Source organism: Diabrotica undecimpunctata, chromosome 8 (genome assembly GCF_040954645.1).
Source record: "Diabrotica undecimpunctata isolate CICGRU chromosome 8, icDiaUnde3, whole genome shotgun sequence".
Taxonomy (NCBI): domain Eukaryota; kingdom Metazoa; phylum Arthropoda; class Insecta; order Coleoptera; family Chrysomelidae; genus Diabrotica; species Diabrotica undecimpunctata.
In genome coordinates this window covers 127,276,276-127,295,586 of record NC_092810.1, presented here as the reverse complement: position 1 = coordinate 127,295,586, position 19,311 = coordinate 127,276,276, and the positions used below count along the sequence as shown (strand labels likewise).

General features: G+C 33.2%; 1 non-coding gene across 1 annotated transcript; it reads right to left on the bottom strand.

Moving 5' to 3' along the window:
- Nucleotides 1-4,117: 4,117 nt before the first annotated feature.
- Nucleotides 4,118-4,228, bottom strand: LOC140449268 (U6 spliceosomal RNA). The gene has a single exon (XR_011951775.1). It is a non-coding gene; the product is annotated as a U6 spliceosomal RNA (small nuclear RNA).
- Nucleotides 4,229-19,311: the final 15,083 nt, after the last annotated feature.

Here is a 19,311-nt window from a genome sequence, read left to right as displayed (position 1 = left end):
TTTTTTTATTTAATTTATTGGATTTTAAAAACTGAGTATACATTAATCAGAATCTGAGCTAGTCATATTACCAGTCTAGTATAGTTGGTTGAATATCAGTCTTCTACTATTTGAGAAAATCTTCTAGATTTCTTTTCAATATTTTTAAGTCTTTCTTTTTCTTCTTCTTTCTTTTTATAAGCATTTCTGCTGGTTCATTGGCGGATTAATACCTCTAGGGAAGGTTGTTTTAAGCTTTTATTCTGCTTAATCAATTTCAATATGATTTATGTCTTATATTTTTATACCTACTAGCTTCTCCTATATATTTTGTTATTTCTTTGTTAATATATCTGTATTGTGATGTGTTTTTCTATGGATGTTCAATTTTTTCTGATCTTGGTTGAAAAAATCCCAAAATAAATATTTCTGTCAACAGCAATAAACAAACCATGGTTTGTTAAGCTAAACTTTTTCTCATAACTTATGTTTCATGTTACAACTAGAATAATATATAACATGAACAGTTACAGAACACAAAGAGAGGGAAAATGATGTGTACCTAGAACCCCTATGGTGACGTTAATCTTCAATTACTGTGTCATTCGTTCAATGTGACTTTAATTTCAACCAGATTAATTTTATATTTGTTTCGAATTTAAACAAACCCACATAAAGATAAATGCGAGATATTTTAAATGGAAGCGAAATATTTTTAAGAGAGGCTTTGTAAATGTCTCATATTAATTTTCGTAATTGAAAAAGTTTGTTTAACCGTACGAAAACTCTCCTCGCAAACCACATTTAATGCTCAAAGGGAAATCTTTATAAATTGTGTTCATTAGTCCGTACGGAAAAATAAAAACACCGACAATTCTGAACATTTGAATGCATTTATTTTCATCTAATTCCACTCACAGTAAAAGGGGTTCAAATTAAAATAAATGGATGCCGTTATCTCATCCGAGTTTTTAATACCATTTAATGGAAGCAATACATATATGTCTTACACAAAAAGTCGTTTATAAAATCAGAAATACAATACATAAAATTGTAATCAAGAACATCTAACAAATGAAATTGAGGCGGTGGTTAGAATAAGGGCCTATGGGCCTATGGGTTCTTCCGGAGAACACAGAATTGAACTCTTTATGTTGTTCTCTGTCAGTCTATTAATTTTTTCTACGATATTACGGTTTTTCGCGTTGGTACAACACTTTTTTTAGTGAAGTGTTGGCACAGCTGAGAAAGATTTGTGTCTCTAAATCAACTCTGTTTTGGTGAATTTCTGATAATGTGATTGAGGTTATGTTATATTTTAAACTGTAAGTTTAAGTGTATTTTAAAACAATGAATAGTCGGAACGCTATTTTAGATAGCGCGGTGTCAAAAGGTGCCAAAAAGAAAATTGTTTAGAAAGACCATTGGGAAGAAAACGTGGCAAAATCTAAGAGATATAGTAGACAGGAGTATGTGCCAAAATTTAGGGGAAAAACTGTACAGAGTAAGGTATTTTCTGTTGTCCGTAAGTGTTGTGTAGAAAAATGTTTTGCAAAAATGACTTCGAAAGATCAAAAGCGTTTGTTTGACTCTTTTTATGATAATGGTTCAAAAAAGATACTCTTTTAGCAGGTTGTATGGCATTAGGGGAGCCTCCAGAAAGGTATAGACAGATAGAAAATCACAAAATTAGCAGACAGTATCACTGAAAATACAAGCTTAAAACTTCTGGTTGTGATGTGCCCGTGTGCCGTTCCTTTTTTGTTGAATTATATCAAGTAGGTGTGAAGCGTGTAAGAATATTATAGAAAAAACTCCACTTGACGAAAAACATGGAAAACACGGAAACCAAAGAAAAATTTCAGATGATGTTTATTCTATGGCTTTAGAACATTTAAAATCTATTCCACCTAAACCAAGTCATTACACAAAACAAAACTGGAAAAACAAACAGATTGTAGTTCGACAACCTAGACCTAACGATTAAGAACATTTTTAAACAGTTTCAAAAGTTGTTTAAAGACACTACTGGGAAATATCTTACCATGAAATACAAGACCTATTTAAAAATTTTCAGATAAACTAATTTTACGTTCAAAAAACCGAAGACTGACACGACACATGTGATTATTGTCGTGAGTGTGAAATTAAACTAGAAAAGAACCGGGATGATGAATGCCATGTTGATTACAATCTCCATAAAAAGAGACTCGGGGCATAATCCAAGCTAAAAAATGATTACTTGAGAAAGACAACAGATGAGAGTGGCATTCTTGTCCTAGAATTTGATTACGCACAAAATCTACCGTTGCCAAAGCTCAGTATAACAAAACAGTTCTATAAAAGACTTTTATGGACGAACGTATTCAATATACACGTACATAATGATGGATCATCATATGTATATTCCTTCATAAAATCTCAATGTAAAAAGAGAGCAAGTAGTATTGCTTCATTCATCTTTGACTGTATTCACAATAAATTAGCAGATTATTCCAATACCAAGCCTATTGTTCATCTATCAGATGCAGCTGAAAGCCAAAATAAACATCAGACTTTGTTATGGTTTTGTTCTTGGATATCAAAACTATACAGAGTTGAAGTCGGTTGTTGAAGTGACACATGTTTATCCTGTTCGTGGACTTTAGTCAGCATGACAGAAATTTTGGGGTTATAAGATAGGCCTTAAAATAGTTCAAGATGTCGAGGAACCCAAAGTCTAGAAAAAGTCGTACAGTGCAGACAAACCCCTTCTCCTTTTTGGCTCAAACATGACTCCTCTATAATATATGACTGAGATGCAGCACTTCTTCCTTATTTTTTGACGAAGCCTGTAAATAAAGATTGTGAATTTAAAATACAACAGTATCACGTACTGTATAAACCTTGTGGGACATTGGCAGCTTCTAAAACCTACTTTGAAATGTATACCCCTTTTAAACATGCAAACACGTTGCCACTTGACATTACTGTTACACCTTTGCCTTGGGTTTCTATTAATCAGTCTAAAATAAAAGACGTGAGAAACTTGTTTCAGTACTTAAGAGAAGAACTTGTTTCATCTTTTTAGATGAAACTATGTAGAGAGGTTAATCTTCTTTAAAAACAAAACAAAACTAATGTCAAAAAATAGTAAAGCTAGCTGTCATATGTCAACATTAAATTTTAAAACACAGAACAAATAAAATGACAGCAATGGCCATACCCTAAAATTTACAATATTAATTATTACAATTTAAATTGTTATGAAAGCAAATTATTATTAAAAAATGTCTATCTTCACTTTCAAACAAAAAAGTTACCTGAGTTTCACTAAAATGCACTTGAGTTGTAAACTGGACTTCACTGGACTTTGGAATTTCTGGGAGAACTGGACTGAGAATCTCTGACACACGAACAAAAAAACTGCATCTATAGTCTGGAACGACGACCAGGTACAAACAAAAGTGAGGTTGAAGTGGCACTAAAGGCAAACCTTGGACTTGGGTTCTTAAAAAACAGGGAACTGGAACATGTGGATATCTTTCAAAACCTCACTTAAAACTGTAACTGAACCATAAACTGCCAAAATACACTACATATTTTCCATGAAAAGGGACGAAAAGCAAGAAAAAATTTCAAATTTTACGTCAAATTTGGACTAACGCTGAAGTCAAGCGCTCTTGACCACGCCTCAGCAAGAGTGTCGCAATTATCTTTCCGGCAAAAACTTCTTAGCTATCTAAATGGATGTTTATTTGAAACGCATATATCTAGCGGCTTTCGATCAAAGAAAATACGCGTCCGTGGTATATAAATAAACTATAAAAATGTGTTTATATCTACCCGGCGACGCAAAGAGGAATTGAAAGAATTCGGTGTTTTTAATACATACGATAGGAAATGAAATACACTAAAAATATTCTTTGGTGTTTTAATACATATACGAGGGGATTTCAATATATACCAAGGAATTTACAAATGCTACAGTATTAGGCGGAAAGTTAATTCGGCATTTGTTTTACTCTACAAGCAGCTAGAAAAATATTTCCCTGCTATCTGTCTGACAGACGTCCAATTGATACCTTTTTAGGTAATTACAGGAATTTAGAAATAAGGCAAAAAAAGTTGAGTAACGATGATCTCATTTAAAATCTCTTTATTTTTAGCACTTTCCACGATTTTCTATATCAACCTTGCACAGGAGCCCTGTTAATCTACTACATATTGTTCCCATTGTTGTATATGTTCCCGACCCAAGTACAAGAACGTAAAGTATTCCACATTTACAGACAGAATGACTACTTCTTATAGCGCGTTATTACTATATGTGGGTTTATGAAATTTTATTTCTATAATAAGACATACAGGCATATCGAGCAATAATTAGTACCCTCTTCATAAAAATAATAAAATTTGATGTATAGGGAATACTTGTAATACTCAATATTTTCATAGGTTTGGTAACGTCGTATTTAGTTCTCAATATGGCTATCTATAAAGTTTAAAAATATCAATTTTCAAAGTCTCTTTTTAATTTAACAAATGGATATTCTCCAAATTTCTTTGGAAAGAGACTAAAATAATGTATAATTTCGTATTTAAAAAAGTGTGTCAAAACAGCGTGGCTAATAACTCAACCGGAACCCGGAAAAAATAAAGCATCTAAATTTGTGAGTTATAACTTCAAAAATATTTAAAACCTGAAAAGCATTTTTAGCACGTCGAAAAACACATACTTTGAGTTTTCAATTTGTATCTAAAAAGGGTTCAAGGCAGAAATCATTCAGTCGTTTCTACCCTTTCAAGATGTTTTAAATTGATGGGTAAGAGAGGGCGTTCGTCCGTAATAACTCTGGAGTCGAATGATGAAAACATAACAATTTTCCAAGACATATTCAAAAGGGGAAACTCAATTCGCGGAGAACATGCAATTTTAGACCTATTAAGTAAAGGCAAACCCCAAAACAGTAAATATTTTTAATTAACTAAAAGTGGTGTTTATATTACAGATAAATCAATTAACTTCCCCGAAGTAACTATTAAATAGAGTTTAAGACATGCAAATTTTGGATTAAGTTGTTCTTCTCGTCTTTCTTCTTATTCGTCAACTTTTTAGGGTGATATTGATCTGTTAATTACGTTGTAATATTTGTTGGGATGTATATTCTAAAAAATTTTCTCTTGGGAATTATTTCTGTGGGTTTTCTTATTATTACTGTACGCGATTTTTTAATTCTTATTCTTTTTAATATACAAAAAGAGAACGCGAGATCTATAAAAAAAAAGGAAGGAAAGTGACCGATCCATAAAACTACAGAACCATTTGATTTTCAACAAGTTTTAAGATCTATACAAGAAAACAGGAGAAACAATTGTGGGAAATAACACAAAATAAAATACGAATAAGCCGCATATAGAGCTGGAACGCAAAACAAAGAATGATTGATGAAAAAAATTGAATGGACATAGAAAATCAAACACGACCCAGTCAAGCACAAACAATAGTAGGGTGTTAAAAAGGTAGGCTGGTTAAAATATACAACCTTTTGTGTGGACATAATCAAATCTTTATAGCTGATACGAAAACAAAGATGACTGAGTTATTTATAGGATGGACAGAGGAAATAAGGAAAATGGAGAGACCTTTGTTCTGCCAGTTCATTTTGCTCAATATGCTGAATATATTTTTTAGAGTTGCAGTGAAGACCTTGGGAATATTGCATCTCGTTATCGGATGCATCTGGTAGTCAGAAATTCTGGGATCTTTTCATAAATTTCTACTTTAGCTTTTGCTTTTCTATATATATATATATATATATATATATATATATATATATATATATATATATATATATATATATATATTTACAAGATTCTCTTTGTACGGTTTTTCAATGCCTAGGTTGTATTACTGCCTTGAAATATATAGAATCGGAAGCATTCTCGAAGTCTATGAAGCTTAAGTCTAGCGGGATTTCATGTTCTTTAGCTCTAATCATTAGTTCTCGAAGAGTAGGAATATGATTCAGGGTATTGAAGCCACTTCTGAAGCCAGATTGCTCTCTGGATTGTATAGCATTTAATTCTTTTGTTAATCTGTTGTTGACGATTATCTTGTATATGATTGGTACTAGACTTGTGGGCTTTTTATGAATTTGTTTGCTATATTCCAGTAATATGGTATGCATCTTGATCTTAGGCAACTTGTAAATATACCTACTACGACTTTCCAGGCTTTTTTGTTAGTGTATTGGCAATTCCACTGTTATGCCATCTATTTTAGTTGCTTTATCGCTCTTTATATTTTTGTGATTGCTGATTGTACTTCTTCCGGAAGGATTTCTGGTACACCGTCTTTGATACTTGGTTTACTGCTTTTTTCACAGCCCTGGTCTCTGGATCGTCAAACCATAATAACATTAAAAGGAAATCAAATCTTTCTTCTGACATAATGCACCTTTTTGTCTGCCTTCCGTTAGCTGAATTTTAATTTTTACGTTAAGCTCTCTCCCTCTTCCAATTCTAACGTTTGTCCATTTTACAACCATTTCACAGATATCATCACCAAATAGGATTTTTCAAACTGTGAATGAGTCAATAGGATCTTAAATATTTTTCGCTGTCTCGCGTAAACCAGGTAACTGTATAATTATATTTTCTTGTAGTCGTTACGTTCTATTAGAGGTTTCAGGTTGTTTGGACTATTTGAATCTATTGTTTCCATAAAAATAATTTGTATTGATAGACTTTCTTCTACTACCAATCAATATTATACATCATCGAAAACATCTTCTTCCATAATCGGATAAATGGAAAACTAACACCGTGTATACCAGTACAAAGCGGAGTCAGACAGGGTGACTCGTTAAACCCACTTCTCTTTAATACAATAATGGACAAAATAATACAAGCAGTACGTAAAGGTCATGGGGAACGAAGAAATCCAAATATTATGTTATGCAGACGACGCCGCATTAATCGCCGAGACAGAAGATAAGCTTTAAAGATTAACACACATCTTCAATACAACAGCCAAGAAATACAATATGATAATATCAGCAGAAAAAAACAAATGTATGACAACATCTAAATACCCACTACGATGTAAAATTGAAAGTGATAGGAAAATAATAAAACAGGTAGCAAGATTTAGATATCTGGGAATAGATATAACTAGTTACGGAAATGTTGAAGAAGAAGTACGACATCAAAGCTTAAAAGCATGGAAAGCGGCGGGATCTTTTAATGACACAATCTAGAAGAACAAGCACTTGAGACAAGACACAAAAACAAGATTCTATAAAGCAGCAATTAGACCTATATTAACATACACGGCGGAGACAAGACCTGACACATCTAAACGAGACGACTACTAGAAACAACAGAGATGAAAATACTTCTACGAATATCAGAAAAAAGTCTGTTGGATAGGGAGAGAAGCGAAAACATAAGAAGAGCATGCAATATAGAAGACATAAATGGATGGGTGACAAAACGGAAACAGGAGTGGTACTAACACATTAGTAGAATGACAGAGGATAGGATAGTACGAATAGCACGAGATACATCACCAAATGGACGAAGAAGTATTGGTAGACCAAGAAAAAGATGGTGCGATAATTTAAACAATTTAGGAGGCTAATATTGAAGAAGAAACAGGTTTTAAAGCCTACACACAACAAGGAAGAACAAGAAGGAGACTTTCTTCGTTTTCATTCTTTACACTTTCTTAATCCTCATTTTGCCCTCGCACCCTTCAACATCCATATTCTCATCACTTCTAACAAAACAAATCTAAACACAAGTTCGTGAAATTTAGAAATATTTATTACCTTTAAACGCAGATTCCGAATTCTGGGATCTCTATAGCAAAATCTTTATCACAACCTGATTTTATATCACTGTTATCGCTGTCAGCCTCTCTAAACTAATTTAGATTGTTTTCAAAAGTCTTGTCGTCGTATTGTACTCTCTTGGAATAACGGGATTGCTAGTCCATTGTGTGCAAATAAAACTAAAAACTAACATTGACACTATGACTCCGTCTAGTAGACGGTACCTGCTGCTTGAATAAAATATATTCGCTCGTCCGAATATCGCCCTAGTAACCCCCAGTCTGTTAAGTGGATAAGATATGTTATCAGGTGAGATAAAGATACGAGATTCAGAAACACTTTTGACAAAAGATGACTGGTGGGAAGATGAACCAGAGGAAGACTGAAACTTAAGTATCTGGACAGCGACACTTTGGCGTTGAAAAACTAAGAAGTGTTGCCAAAGACGGAGGAAAGGAAAGCTTATCTTGATAATATTGGAAATTGGCGAATGATCTTCATAAAAAATGGTGAAAACCTTGAATTATCCATGTCTGTCTGTCCGTGAACATAACCTTTTTATTATTGGAAAGGACAGAATGAAAAACGAGGTGTCGAATGAGAGTTTATAATCCACAGATGGTATTAAAGATGAAAAATTTGACCTCGGAGTTCTGGTTAAAATTGTAACTGGAAGTACTGTTTTAAAGTCGCCGAAATAGTGCATGTGATATATCAATCGACGAGAATTAAAAAGTCAAGCTCCAATATTTAGTTTCGATTTTGATGCTATTTCCGGTTAAAAAGTTATGACCTTAGGTTTAGAAAAATGACTAAAAATTAGTGAAATCCTATATCAATCGACAGAAGTTCAGATATCGATTTCCAGTTCTGCTTCTGTTCACGTTGGGGGCTTAAAACCTAGGGCTTAAGAAGTACAATTGCTTGTTTTAGTATGTAGTAATTGTAACCTACCTTATTGTATGTAGTAAAAAATCGCTGATTAGAGTTGTTTTAAAGCTATAGGATATTGTTTTACAGCTGTGGGATATAAACACGCCACAAAATCCTATAAAATGGTTGTAACAGACCACTACATTCATGCATATGTAAATCATTTCCGTGTAAACTACAAAAGAACTCATCCCACCGAAATGGCTGATGGCTTGCAAACAGTTCTGATTTTTTATCTATTTCTTTACGGTCCTTTGTAGAACAAAGGAACTTCAATGGCAGCGCCCTTTTTTATGAGGTTGTTGACTGAAGCGTCAACTTTATGGTTAACCAGCAGGTGTAAAACTAATACTAAAACAGTAATTATCACTGTAACAGAAAATAATCTCTTTTCTTATAATTTTCAATTTCCTTTAAAAAACCAGGTGGCTCGACAAAAACTTAGCTGTTACGCTTAGTATTGTTCCGCTTTTTGAATAAATGGTCTAGAGACAACTATAAGAAGTGATTTAAAATTATTGCAAGTTAACTGTTATTTATGCGGAACGTTACCGCCTATTTGCATAGTAAGAATAATAATGGCAACAGTACTATCGACATTAATAAAATAATGAGATTGTCGTGGTTGTAAAATTTTAAGGAGTTATTTAAACATAAAATGCCAAAGAGTACACACAAATGGATGCAATGGAAATCGAGTGGTACATAGCCATGGGAAGTATATGTTTTCCACACCAAAAATACTTGATGAGATGATGACTTTGACTTCATCCGATGACTTAACGAATATCCGAATCGATTATATACTTATAGAAGCTAGACACTTCTCCAACATAATTGATTGGACCTCCTTCTAGTAGGCACAAAGATTCGAGCTAGGATCTCAAATGTTAACAAGAGGAGAAGCACCAAAACAAATGACCACAGTATTAAACTCATAAAATTTCTACAAATACTAGAATGGTTTTAAACAATGGTTTCATGTTGCTACATTATGGCAGACCATAGCAGCAAGGTCTGTTTTTATTGTTAATTGTTTTACTCAGAACTGGCTTGGTTAAATATAAATATTGTTAAATTATATAGTTCTTTTCACAGTGTACTATTAATCTCTGCATTTAGTTTGAGGATTGGTATGATATCCTAAGATAGCCTTTTGAGGTTATGATGTCTGCTTCCAATAATAATAATTGTGGTGAATGTTCACTGGATTTGAGTCGTGATGAGAAACAAACCATTGCTATAGAACTAAATTTCACTTGGTAGACAGATGTTGTAGATAGTCAACCACTGTGACAAGAGCTGTTGTGTTGCAGAAACGGTTACTAATGTGTTTTGTACTACATGTAGTACACATTTAAAACGTGTTCCAATATTTGTTCTAAAAATTATTTAGTTGGAAAAAGAAATAAGCATACAAAAGGATGAGATTGTGTCTCTGGAAGGCAATAACACTAAAAATACATCCAGTGCTGTTTATTATGAAGTCCTGCAATGAAGAAAGATCTCATAATCTTATGATTTACACCTGAATGCAACTCAACGAATCTTAATGACCGTATTGATTATGATAGGAATAAAGTAATTGGGATTTTTAATAGACTTTGTTTACAGCAGTCAACTTATACGTGTAGGTAAACCGTCAGGTCAGAATAGGCCAACCAAAGTCATAGGTAATGCTGCCACAGTTAAATTGGAGCTAAAATCTGAAGATAAACTTCGAGGAACCACATTCAGATCTCTAAGGACCAGACAAAAATGGAACAAGATGCCTATAAGGTTGCTAAAAACGAATTAATGGAAAGAACATCTGTTGGGAGATTAACTTGATTACTCGCTATCTTAGTAGTGTACCAATCGTGTTGCTAGCTAAACAAAAAAAACGAGACTCTACCCCAGTAACTGTATAATACCAAAATATAGAAGATCTACGTACCAAACTTTTTGATCTTCTAAAAAATATTTCATGCTGCTCCTAAGATATAATTTTTTTAGTCGAAAGTAACTTACACAAGTAACAGGATAATAGATAGCGCATTAAAGTGTAAAGGTTTCAACATTTATAGAAGTGATAGAAACAGTAGAACGAGTAAGAAATTACGTTTAGGTGAAATTCTAGTATTCATTAATAACAATTTTCAATCTCAGTTTATTTCTATTATTAAAGATCGCTTTACATTTACATTTACTTATGCCTCGTTAGTCTTATCCAACATGGCCACTCCATTGAAAACATTCGTCAGATGTTTCTCTCAATTAATATTCATATATTTGGTGACTACAATTTACAGAACGCATTATGGTCTAACGATGAGTATGGTGTATTGGTTCATTGTCCAGGAGGCGATCCTGCTGCGTATGTTGCTCAAACACTTCTTCTTCTTCTTAAAGTTCCATCTCCTATCGGAGGTTGGATATCATAACGGCTATGGTCACTTTGTTGGCTGCTGCTCTGAAAAGTTGTAGTGAACTACAGTTAAACCATTCTCTAAGGTTCTTCAGCCAGGAGATGCGTCTTCTTCCTATGCTTTTTCTTCCTTGGATCCTTCCTTGCATAATAATTCTCAGCAGCTCATATTTTTCTCCTCTGGTTATGTGACCCAAATATTCTAGTTTTCTTCTTTTTGTGCTGTACATAATTTCTAACTCCTTATTTAGACGTCGTAGTACCTCAGCATTGGTAATCCTTTGAACCCACTGAATTTTTAATATTCTTCTGGAACACCACATTTCGAACGCTTCTATTTTTCTTATGTGTTGTTTCTTCAATATCCAAGCTTCCATTCCGTATAGTAAGATAGAAAATATGTAACATCTTAGAGCCCTCAATCTGAGATGCAACTGAAGGTCTCTGTTGGTAAGCATTGTCTTCATTTTCACAAATGCTTGCCTTGCAGTTTTAATTCGGACTTTGATTTCTCTGCTTTGGTCATTTTTGTCATCAACCCAGGTTCCCAGATATTTATATGTCTCTACTTTTTCTATTTGGGTTTGCTCTATCATTAATCTTTCATTTCCCTGTTGCGTTTTTGAAACAATCATAAATTTAGTTTTTCTCTTATTTATTTTTAGTCCGTATCTAATGCAATAATCGTTAATTCTATTTACCAATTCTTGTAGCGATTCCAGGGTGTCTGCGATTATAACGGTGTTATCAGCGAATCTTATGTTATTTACTATTCTTCCGTTTACAGAGATTCCATCACCCAGATCCGCTATCGCTTCCTGGAATATGGCTTCACTGTATACGTTAAACAATAATGGTGACAGAACACAGCCCTGTCTTACTCCTCTCTTTATATCTATATTTTCGGACTTTTGTTCTTCTATCTTTATATTCGCCTTTTTATTCCAATACAGATTGATAATGATTCGTAAGTCTCGTCTGTCTATATATTTGTTTCTCAGTACTTCTAATAGTTTTTCATGTCGGACCCTGTCGAATGCCTTCTCGAAGTCGATGAAACAGGAATAAATATCTAGGTTCATATCTAAGCATCTTTGAGAGAGGACATTAAAAGCAAACAATGCCTCTCTCGTTCCCAGTCCCTTGCGAAACCCAAACTGAGTATCATCCATATCATCTTCTAGTTTTCTATATAATCTTCCATGAATCACCTTTAGAAATATTTTGAGGGTATGGCTTATTAGTGATATTGTCCTATAGTCTGAACAATCTTTGGCATATACTGTTTTTGGTATTGCTACAAAGGTGGACACCAACCATTCCTGTGGTATTTTTCCAGTTTTATATACTTCATTAAATAGGTCCAGAAGTACAGGTAGAGTTTCATCGTCTAGACATTTCAGTAGTTTCGCAGGTATTTCGTCTGGACCTACAGTTTTTCCGTTTTTTGCGTTTCGTATTGTTTGTTCGATTTCCTCTATTATGATCTCTGGCCCCGTTTCGCTGTCGATTTCTTACGGTTCTTGTCGATTATCCTCAAACAGACCTGTTATGTATGTCTTCCATTTTTTTAATTTCTCTTTAATTTCTATAATGATTTTTCCATTTGCGTCTTTCAGAAGGGCATCTTTCTTTTTTCTCAGTGTATTTGTCATTTCCTTTATCTTCTTATGCATGTTAAAGCTATCATACTATTTAGCATATGCCTCTATTTCACTGCATTGATTAGCAAGCCAGGTGGATTTGGCCTCTTTTATTTTCTTTCCTATCAATCTCTGTCGTTCCTTGTATTTTGCTTTACTCCTGCCTTTATGTTTCCTTTTTTCCTCCATTAGATCTAAGATTTCTGAAGTCATCCATCTCTGTTTTTTTCTTATTTTTGTCTGCAGTTCTTTTCTCCTGCCTTTATTAAAGTTTCCTGTACCATGTTCCATTTGTCATTAACATCTGTTGTTTTTATCACGTCTTGTTTGATTTTCTTTAAGTTATCATTTATTTCTTGTTTTAAGCTCTGACGTATAGGTTCTTCTTTTATCTTTGAGACATCAAACCGTGGTATATTTGTTTGTTTTTGGATCTTCTTCAATTTTATCTGCATTACGCCTACTAATGGATTATGGTCTGAATTTATCTTTCATTTCTTTCTCCCAAGCCAAATTCCCCCACACATCCGTCCACTTTTCCTTTTCCAATCTTGGCGTTGAAATCTCCCATCACCAACAATATATCATCTTTTTTTGTGGATCTTATGATTTCGTTCAATTGCATGTAGAACCTCCCTATCTCGGTCTCATCTTTGTCGGCAGTTGGTGCATATATTTGCACAATGTTTATCTTTTTAGAGAATGTCTGCAATTGAATCATCATCAATCTCTCTGAGTAGGGAGCTCAAACACATTCTATATCAAATGAGAATATTTTTGAATTTGGGGAAATGAATGTTATAAAAGCAAGTGATCCTCTACCGAACTCAAGTCTACATCATGTTGCCTATGAATGTTGTTTAACAATCTCAAATGTATATAATTCGTCAAGACTAGCTTATGAGGAATTTTTTTCATATGTGTTTAGCTGTTTACTATTTCTCGAAATGAGACATTATTCTTTACTTATATGCTAGTCGTACTGCACTGTAATATCGATTCTCCCATTTTCTTTTACGGGCCACGTACTCAACTGAGGCAAAACAAACAAACAGCCCAAGCCTGAGAGCTGGACTCCACGTAGGTACTCATCGTACCCTGACGGTTGTCATCATGGAAGTAAAGAGATGACAAAATTCATTCTCTTGCGAGTATTCATTCTCCCACCAGCTAAAAGTGCTCCATCCAAATTCCAATCTTTAATCGACCGCTAATTACTTTCCTTTTTCACGCCGGCATAAGTCAAAAAATTCAAATTCATTTCATTCGTGAATAGCCCATATGAGAACTTAGCATTTTATTTTAAACTCTATCGGCGGAACCGATATCAAACGAAAGAGTCATTTGCTTATTCTAAACAGACTATAAAATGTTTAAATTATCAACTGTAGAAACCCAAAAAGATTAAGAATATTTTTTGGCTCCCTCGATATACAGGGTGAAACAAAAATTATTTAAGTTTCAGAACCTTATGGTCAAATGCTTTTTTCACACATGTTAAGAGTTTATAAATTTCGCTTTCTGTGCACTTCTACGACGATTTTAACTGTAAACTATCTAATGTTTAAATCTTAAACCTGCTGGTTCTTAGTGTAATTACTCTTTTTATCTATTTCTACTATGTTTAGCAACATTACCTTACTCTCTTACCTTCGTTTTCACCTTGTAGAATCTACTGTAAAAGTGTTAATAATTTCTTTGTCTTTTCTTAGTCTCTGGAGAATAGTTATATTACTTGTGTGGTGTATATATGAGACCCTCAACATACGTCGGTAGCACCACATTTCAAATGCTTTTAAGCGTTTTATGGCATCTTCGAGACGTTACATCTAAGAATTCTTATGCGTATATTGATACTGAAATATAGGTTGCAGAGAATCTTCCTAAGGCTGTTAAAAGAGCTTCTGGCTTTTTCAATACGAGTTTTTATTGCGTAGCTGTGATAGCTAGGTTTTATTATTGTTTTCCTTGATTTTTTAGGATCAGTTTTTGTGCATCTTTGATGTAATGGTGGGATACAGCATTTTCTCCGATCTTCAAAAATTTCTACACAGCTAGTTTAAGCGCCTTTTAACTAATCTTCTAAGAATTTGCAACAATTATAAAAAAATGTTACCCTAAAACGTTAGTAAACACAGAAACTAACAGTCTGTACTAAACAGCTCGTTAAAATCCTATCGCAGCTTACAAAGTTATATCTTATTTTTTTATAGAGATGCGGTTATCATTGGGAATCTGTTATATGACTATTATCTGGTTAGATCCGTTGATTTTAATTTGAGAGACAATTTAGGTGCTATAATTTCTATATTAATTACGATATCGCTAGTTAGTGTGTAATTATAAATCGCAAATTTATAATCCTTAACAATTTTAGAATAGATTCTGTAGATAAAAAAAATTAATTAGTGGCATTAGCACATTAAACAAGCGATTTAATTGCATACCTAATTCGCTTTTATTTCCTTGCGTTTGATGAAGAATTCTTGGAATAAAATCTCTCACTATGAAATAATTCAGGCTTCTAATATAATGCTTCTTATTACAAATGAAATGCATTCTTGACGATTTTAAACCAATTAAGATCGCTTTAATGAAAGAAATGCCATGGCCTATTAAACCTTATGAATTTTTAACTAATTTCTCGTCTGACGAGAGTTATACGACAAAGAGTCGTGCAAGGTGGTCAAGTTGAGTTAAACCAGTTAATTTGTAATATCCATTGTTTTTATAATAAAATTGTTTATTTATTTTAGAAATCTTTAATATATTTGTATCCTGTTGCTTTTCAACTACATTTTTTAATTGTCCTTCTTCAGTATGTCTTTACTGTCACCATAACATTTCTGTCTAGTTTTGTTATTTTTATTGCAGTTTATTTTCTAGATTACGTAGATATATAGAAAATTCTAGTATTTCGGGAGTGTTAATTTTATATAAACTGCTATATTCTTTTCCAACAATTATTTCACTCCTATATCAAATAAAACAACGTATGTATTAACAGTACCGGTAACCAAAATAGTAAAGGAGGTATTTATCTAAGCTCTATAAAAATCCATACATCCTATGGCCCTACACCTCAATTTGAGCCCTGGCTTCTCTCAGCAAACCTCTCCATTCTTTACGGTCTGCAGCCATTCTCCACCACGATCATCTGTCAAGGAAATGTGCTGTCTCCTCATCCACCTCATCCTCCCATCGCTTTCTCGATCTTTCAATAGGTCTCTTCCCCTGTATTTATGCAATTAACAGTTTTTTTGGAAGCCTATTTGAAGCCATTGAAGACGCTGTAGGCGGACATACTGAGATAAAGGTGGTTCTTTATATATATTTCATAATTGTATTTAATTCGCTACCTGTTATTCTCATTTATAGAGCCTACAATTTGTCTTTACTGTCCTCTACGGAGTAGAAAGCTGGAGTCTTACAGAATATGTCATAAAATGATTAGAGCATTTGAAATGTGGCGCTACCGACGTATGTTCAGGGTCTCATATACGCACCACACAACTAACATAACTATTCTTTAGGGCTAAGAAAAGACAAAGATATTATTAAGCAAGATTTAGGGCGAGAGAGGCCCTGGGCACAGACGTATATCCTGGCTAGCCACTTTTGGGAAATGGACTGGTCTAACCTCAACTGATCTATTTCGAACTGCTGTGAATAGAATAAGAATGGTTAATGTGGTTGCCAACATCACTAGAAAATAGGCGTAATACGGTCTTATAAATCCGTATCTTAGTTCTTTGATGTACGTCTTGGTATGTAAATATCTGGTTCATAGCAAAGTATGCCGGGTTGACTAGGATAATTCTTCTGCTAAGCTCTGCATCGTCAATGTTGTCGTTTGTGATGTTGACTCCTAAATATAGATACAGCTATCTACTTTTTCTAAGTTGTCAACTGTCAGGTGAGTCATGTTGGACCCTACCCAAAAAGAGAGACCTTTAAATCAATTTGATAAAAGTTGAGATTTCACAAAACACAGTATTAGAATATTTAATTCTGTTCAAAAGTATTTGCATCCATAATTTTCTCGTACTATAAGATATTATTATATAATATTAAAATTAAAATGTATAAAAACCCTTGAAATGTTATGAAAATGATTGAAATTTAAGAAAACTACGTTTATAAAATCCAAAATTAATATCTTTTATGAAATAAAAGAAACGTTAAAATCCATTTCATTAATCTTAGAGGAGCCTGCAAAACAAAGCAAATTAAAGAGATTGATGACGGATGGTTTATGGTCCTGTATACATTACAACTTCAAGCAGTATAAATCATTTGGAAGAGCTGTCTGTAGATGAAATAGATACAATAAAAGACTTTCTATTCTTAGATAATGCCCTTAGTTAAGCATTAACGTAAAGTAAAAACATAAACCAATGTTGATGGATGATAGAGCCATATTTATGTATAATTGTTTTTTGCCATAATCGAGATAACCGTTTTAACTTTTTTTTTAATAATGGACTCATTGTTGCAAAGGTGTTGAAATGTGAGCGTAAATGTTTTCACGTTTAGAAATTGAAGAAAAATTAATAAAAACCAGATTAATATTAACCAGAGCTGGACAAAGATTAATAAAAAATCATTAAAATGAAAGACTATAACTAAGAAAAATACTAATAATGGCAACTTAAAAATAAACAACAGAATTATTCATGCCTACAGCTGTCTTGTTATAGCTTTTACTATATCAAAATTGGGCAAGCATAAAATCATCCTGTTGCGGGGACAAAAATTAATGATATTTCGTTTCTCTTAGGATTCTGCGTCAAGATTAAGCTCAAAAAACAACCAACTTAATTAAAACTGCAAAAATAATTATGAGGTGTAAAAATAATCTTGTATATTATTAAGAAAAGTTGACGCTTCGTTAAAAGATTCATGATGTATGTTATACACTGTGTTTATCTTTCTTAGTTCTTTAAATAATATTCTTATGTTTTGTAAAATAGTCACTTTGTTGTGAATATATTAATTTTCTATAGTTTTTTTATTTATCAACAATTTCAATTGTATTAAAATGCAATAACAGAGAGATTAGCGTAAAGACGCATGTTGTTCGAAGAGTTCGTCAAGAACATGTTTTGTTTGTTAATTTTGTGGCCTAATAAATGGCAACAATTATTTTTTAAAGCAAGTTCTTAGGATATCACTAGCTTTCTTCTTGTAGTCCTATCCGTTTCGGATGTTGGCGACCATCATGAAAATCGTTATTTTGCAAACTACGATTCTAAAAAGATTTGTGATCATTGTGTTGAACCACGTACGTAGATTTTTCAGCAGGGAAATTCTTCGTCTTCCTGGTCCTCGTTTTCCCTCTACTTTTTCTTAAGAACTACTAGCTATTATTACTAAAATTACTAGAATCACTAGCTTTGTTTTATCTAAATTATACGATATATTCCTTCTTGGTGTTATTACTTACAATAATGGCGTAGAATCTCGAATACCTTGAATTCTTGTTCTGCACTACCAACTAATTTGGTTTATTGTTCGATAAAGACTGTCATTTCTATTTTTAAATGGATCAGTTATTATATCTTTATGATAGTCAGCTGAAGGTCCAAAACCTTCTCTGCATTAAAACTTTTTTGAAGCATTCGTTAAAAGCACGCTCTAATATAATACCATAAAGACTTCTTTTGCTGATGACGGATATTAACTATCGTAAAGAAAAATCCCATGCAAGTCTCACAAGATCTGCAACGTCACTTAAAAATACTTAATGTTCGGTACGCGAGATGGCCAACTCAAGTAAACAGAATAAAATTGACCCAAATAATATGTACCAACCGTTACAATCTAACAGTACCAGACATACGTAAAATACCTTGGCCCAAAATTCCGGCAAATTTACTATCCACTTCGACAAAAATCAAAACTCAACAAAAACAGAATTAATATAATGTAAAGCTATAGTCTAACCCTAACCTATCGATACTGCGAACTCCAATGTCTATGTAAAACTAATGTAGCTGCATACCATCCAAATATTCCAGTTTAAAGTCCTAAAATTTGCAAATATTCAACGAGCTACGTAGTCATACTGTGCGCCACAAACACCAACTAATAACGGAACTACATATACAACAATGGTCTTGCCACAAGAAGTCTAGATATAACCGGGCCTCAATATCTACTTCAAAATGAAACTAAAGTGAAATAAGGTGAAATATTGGATACCTTGCCTTCATGTCCAAAATCTATGACATATTTACTTGATACTTTGTAAAGCTGTGGATTGTAAATAATACCATTTACCTCAAATAAGAATATTCCTAATCATATGTTTTTTTTCGAGGATATTGGATACGAGTTTCAATAATATCTTTAGGTGCGCTTGTCGACCAAACGTCATAATTATAAATTTTGCTATTAATAAAATAATTTCCTTGACGAATATTGATAGATTTAAAATTAAGAATCCAGGTTCTAGTATTTTTGATCTTTCTTAAAATCATATGTATCGTGGTCCACCCTCAAATTATTTAGTTTTTGGCTAAATAACAAA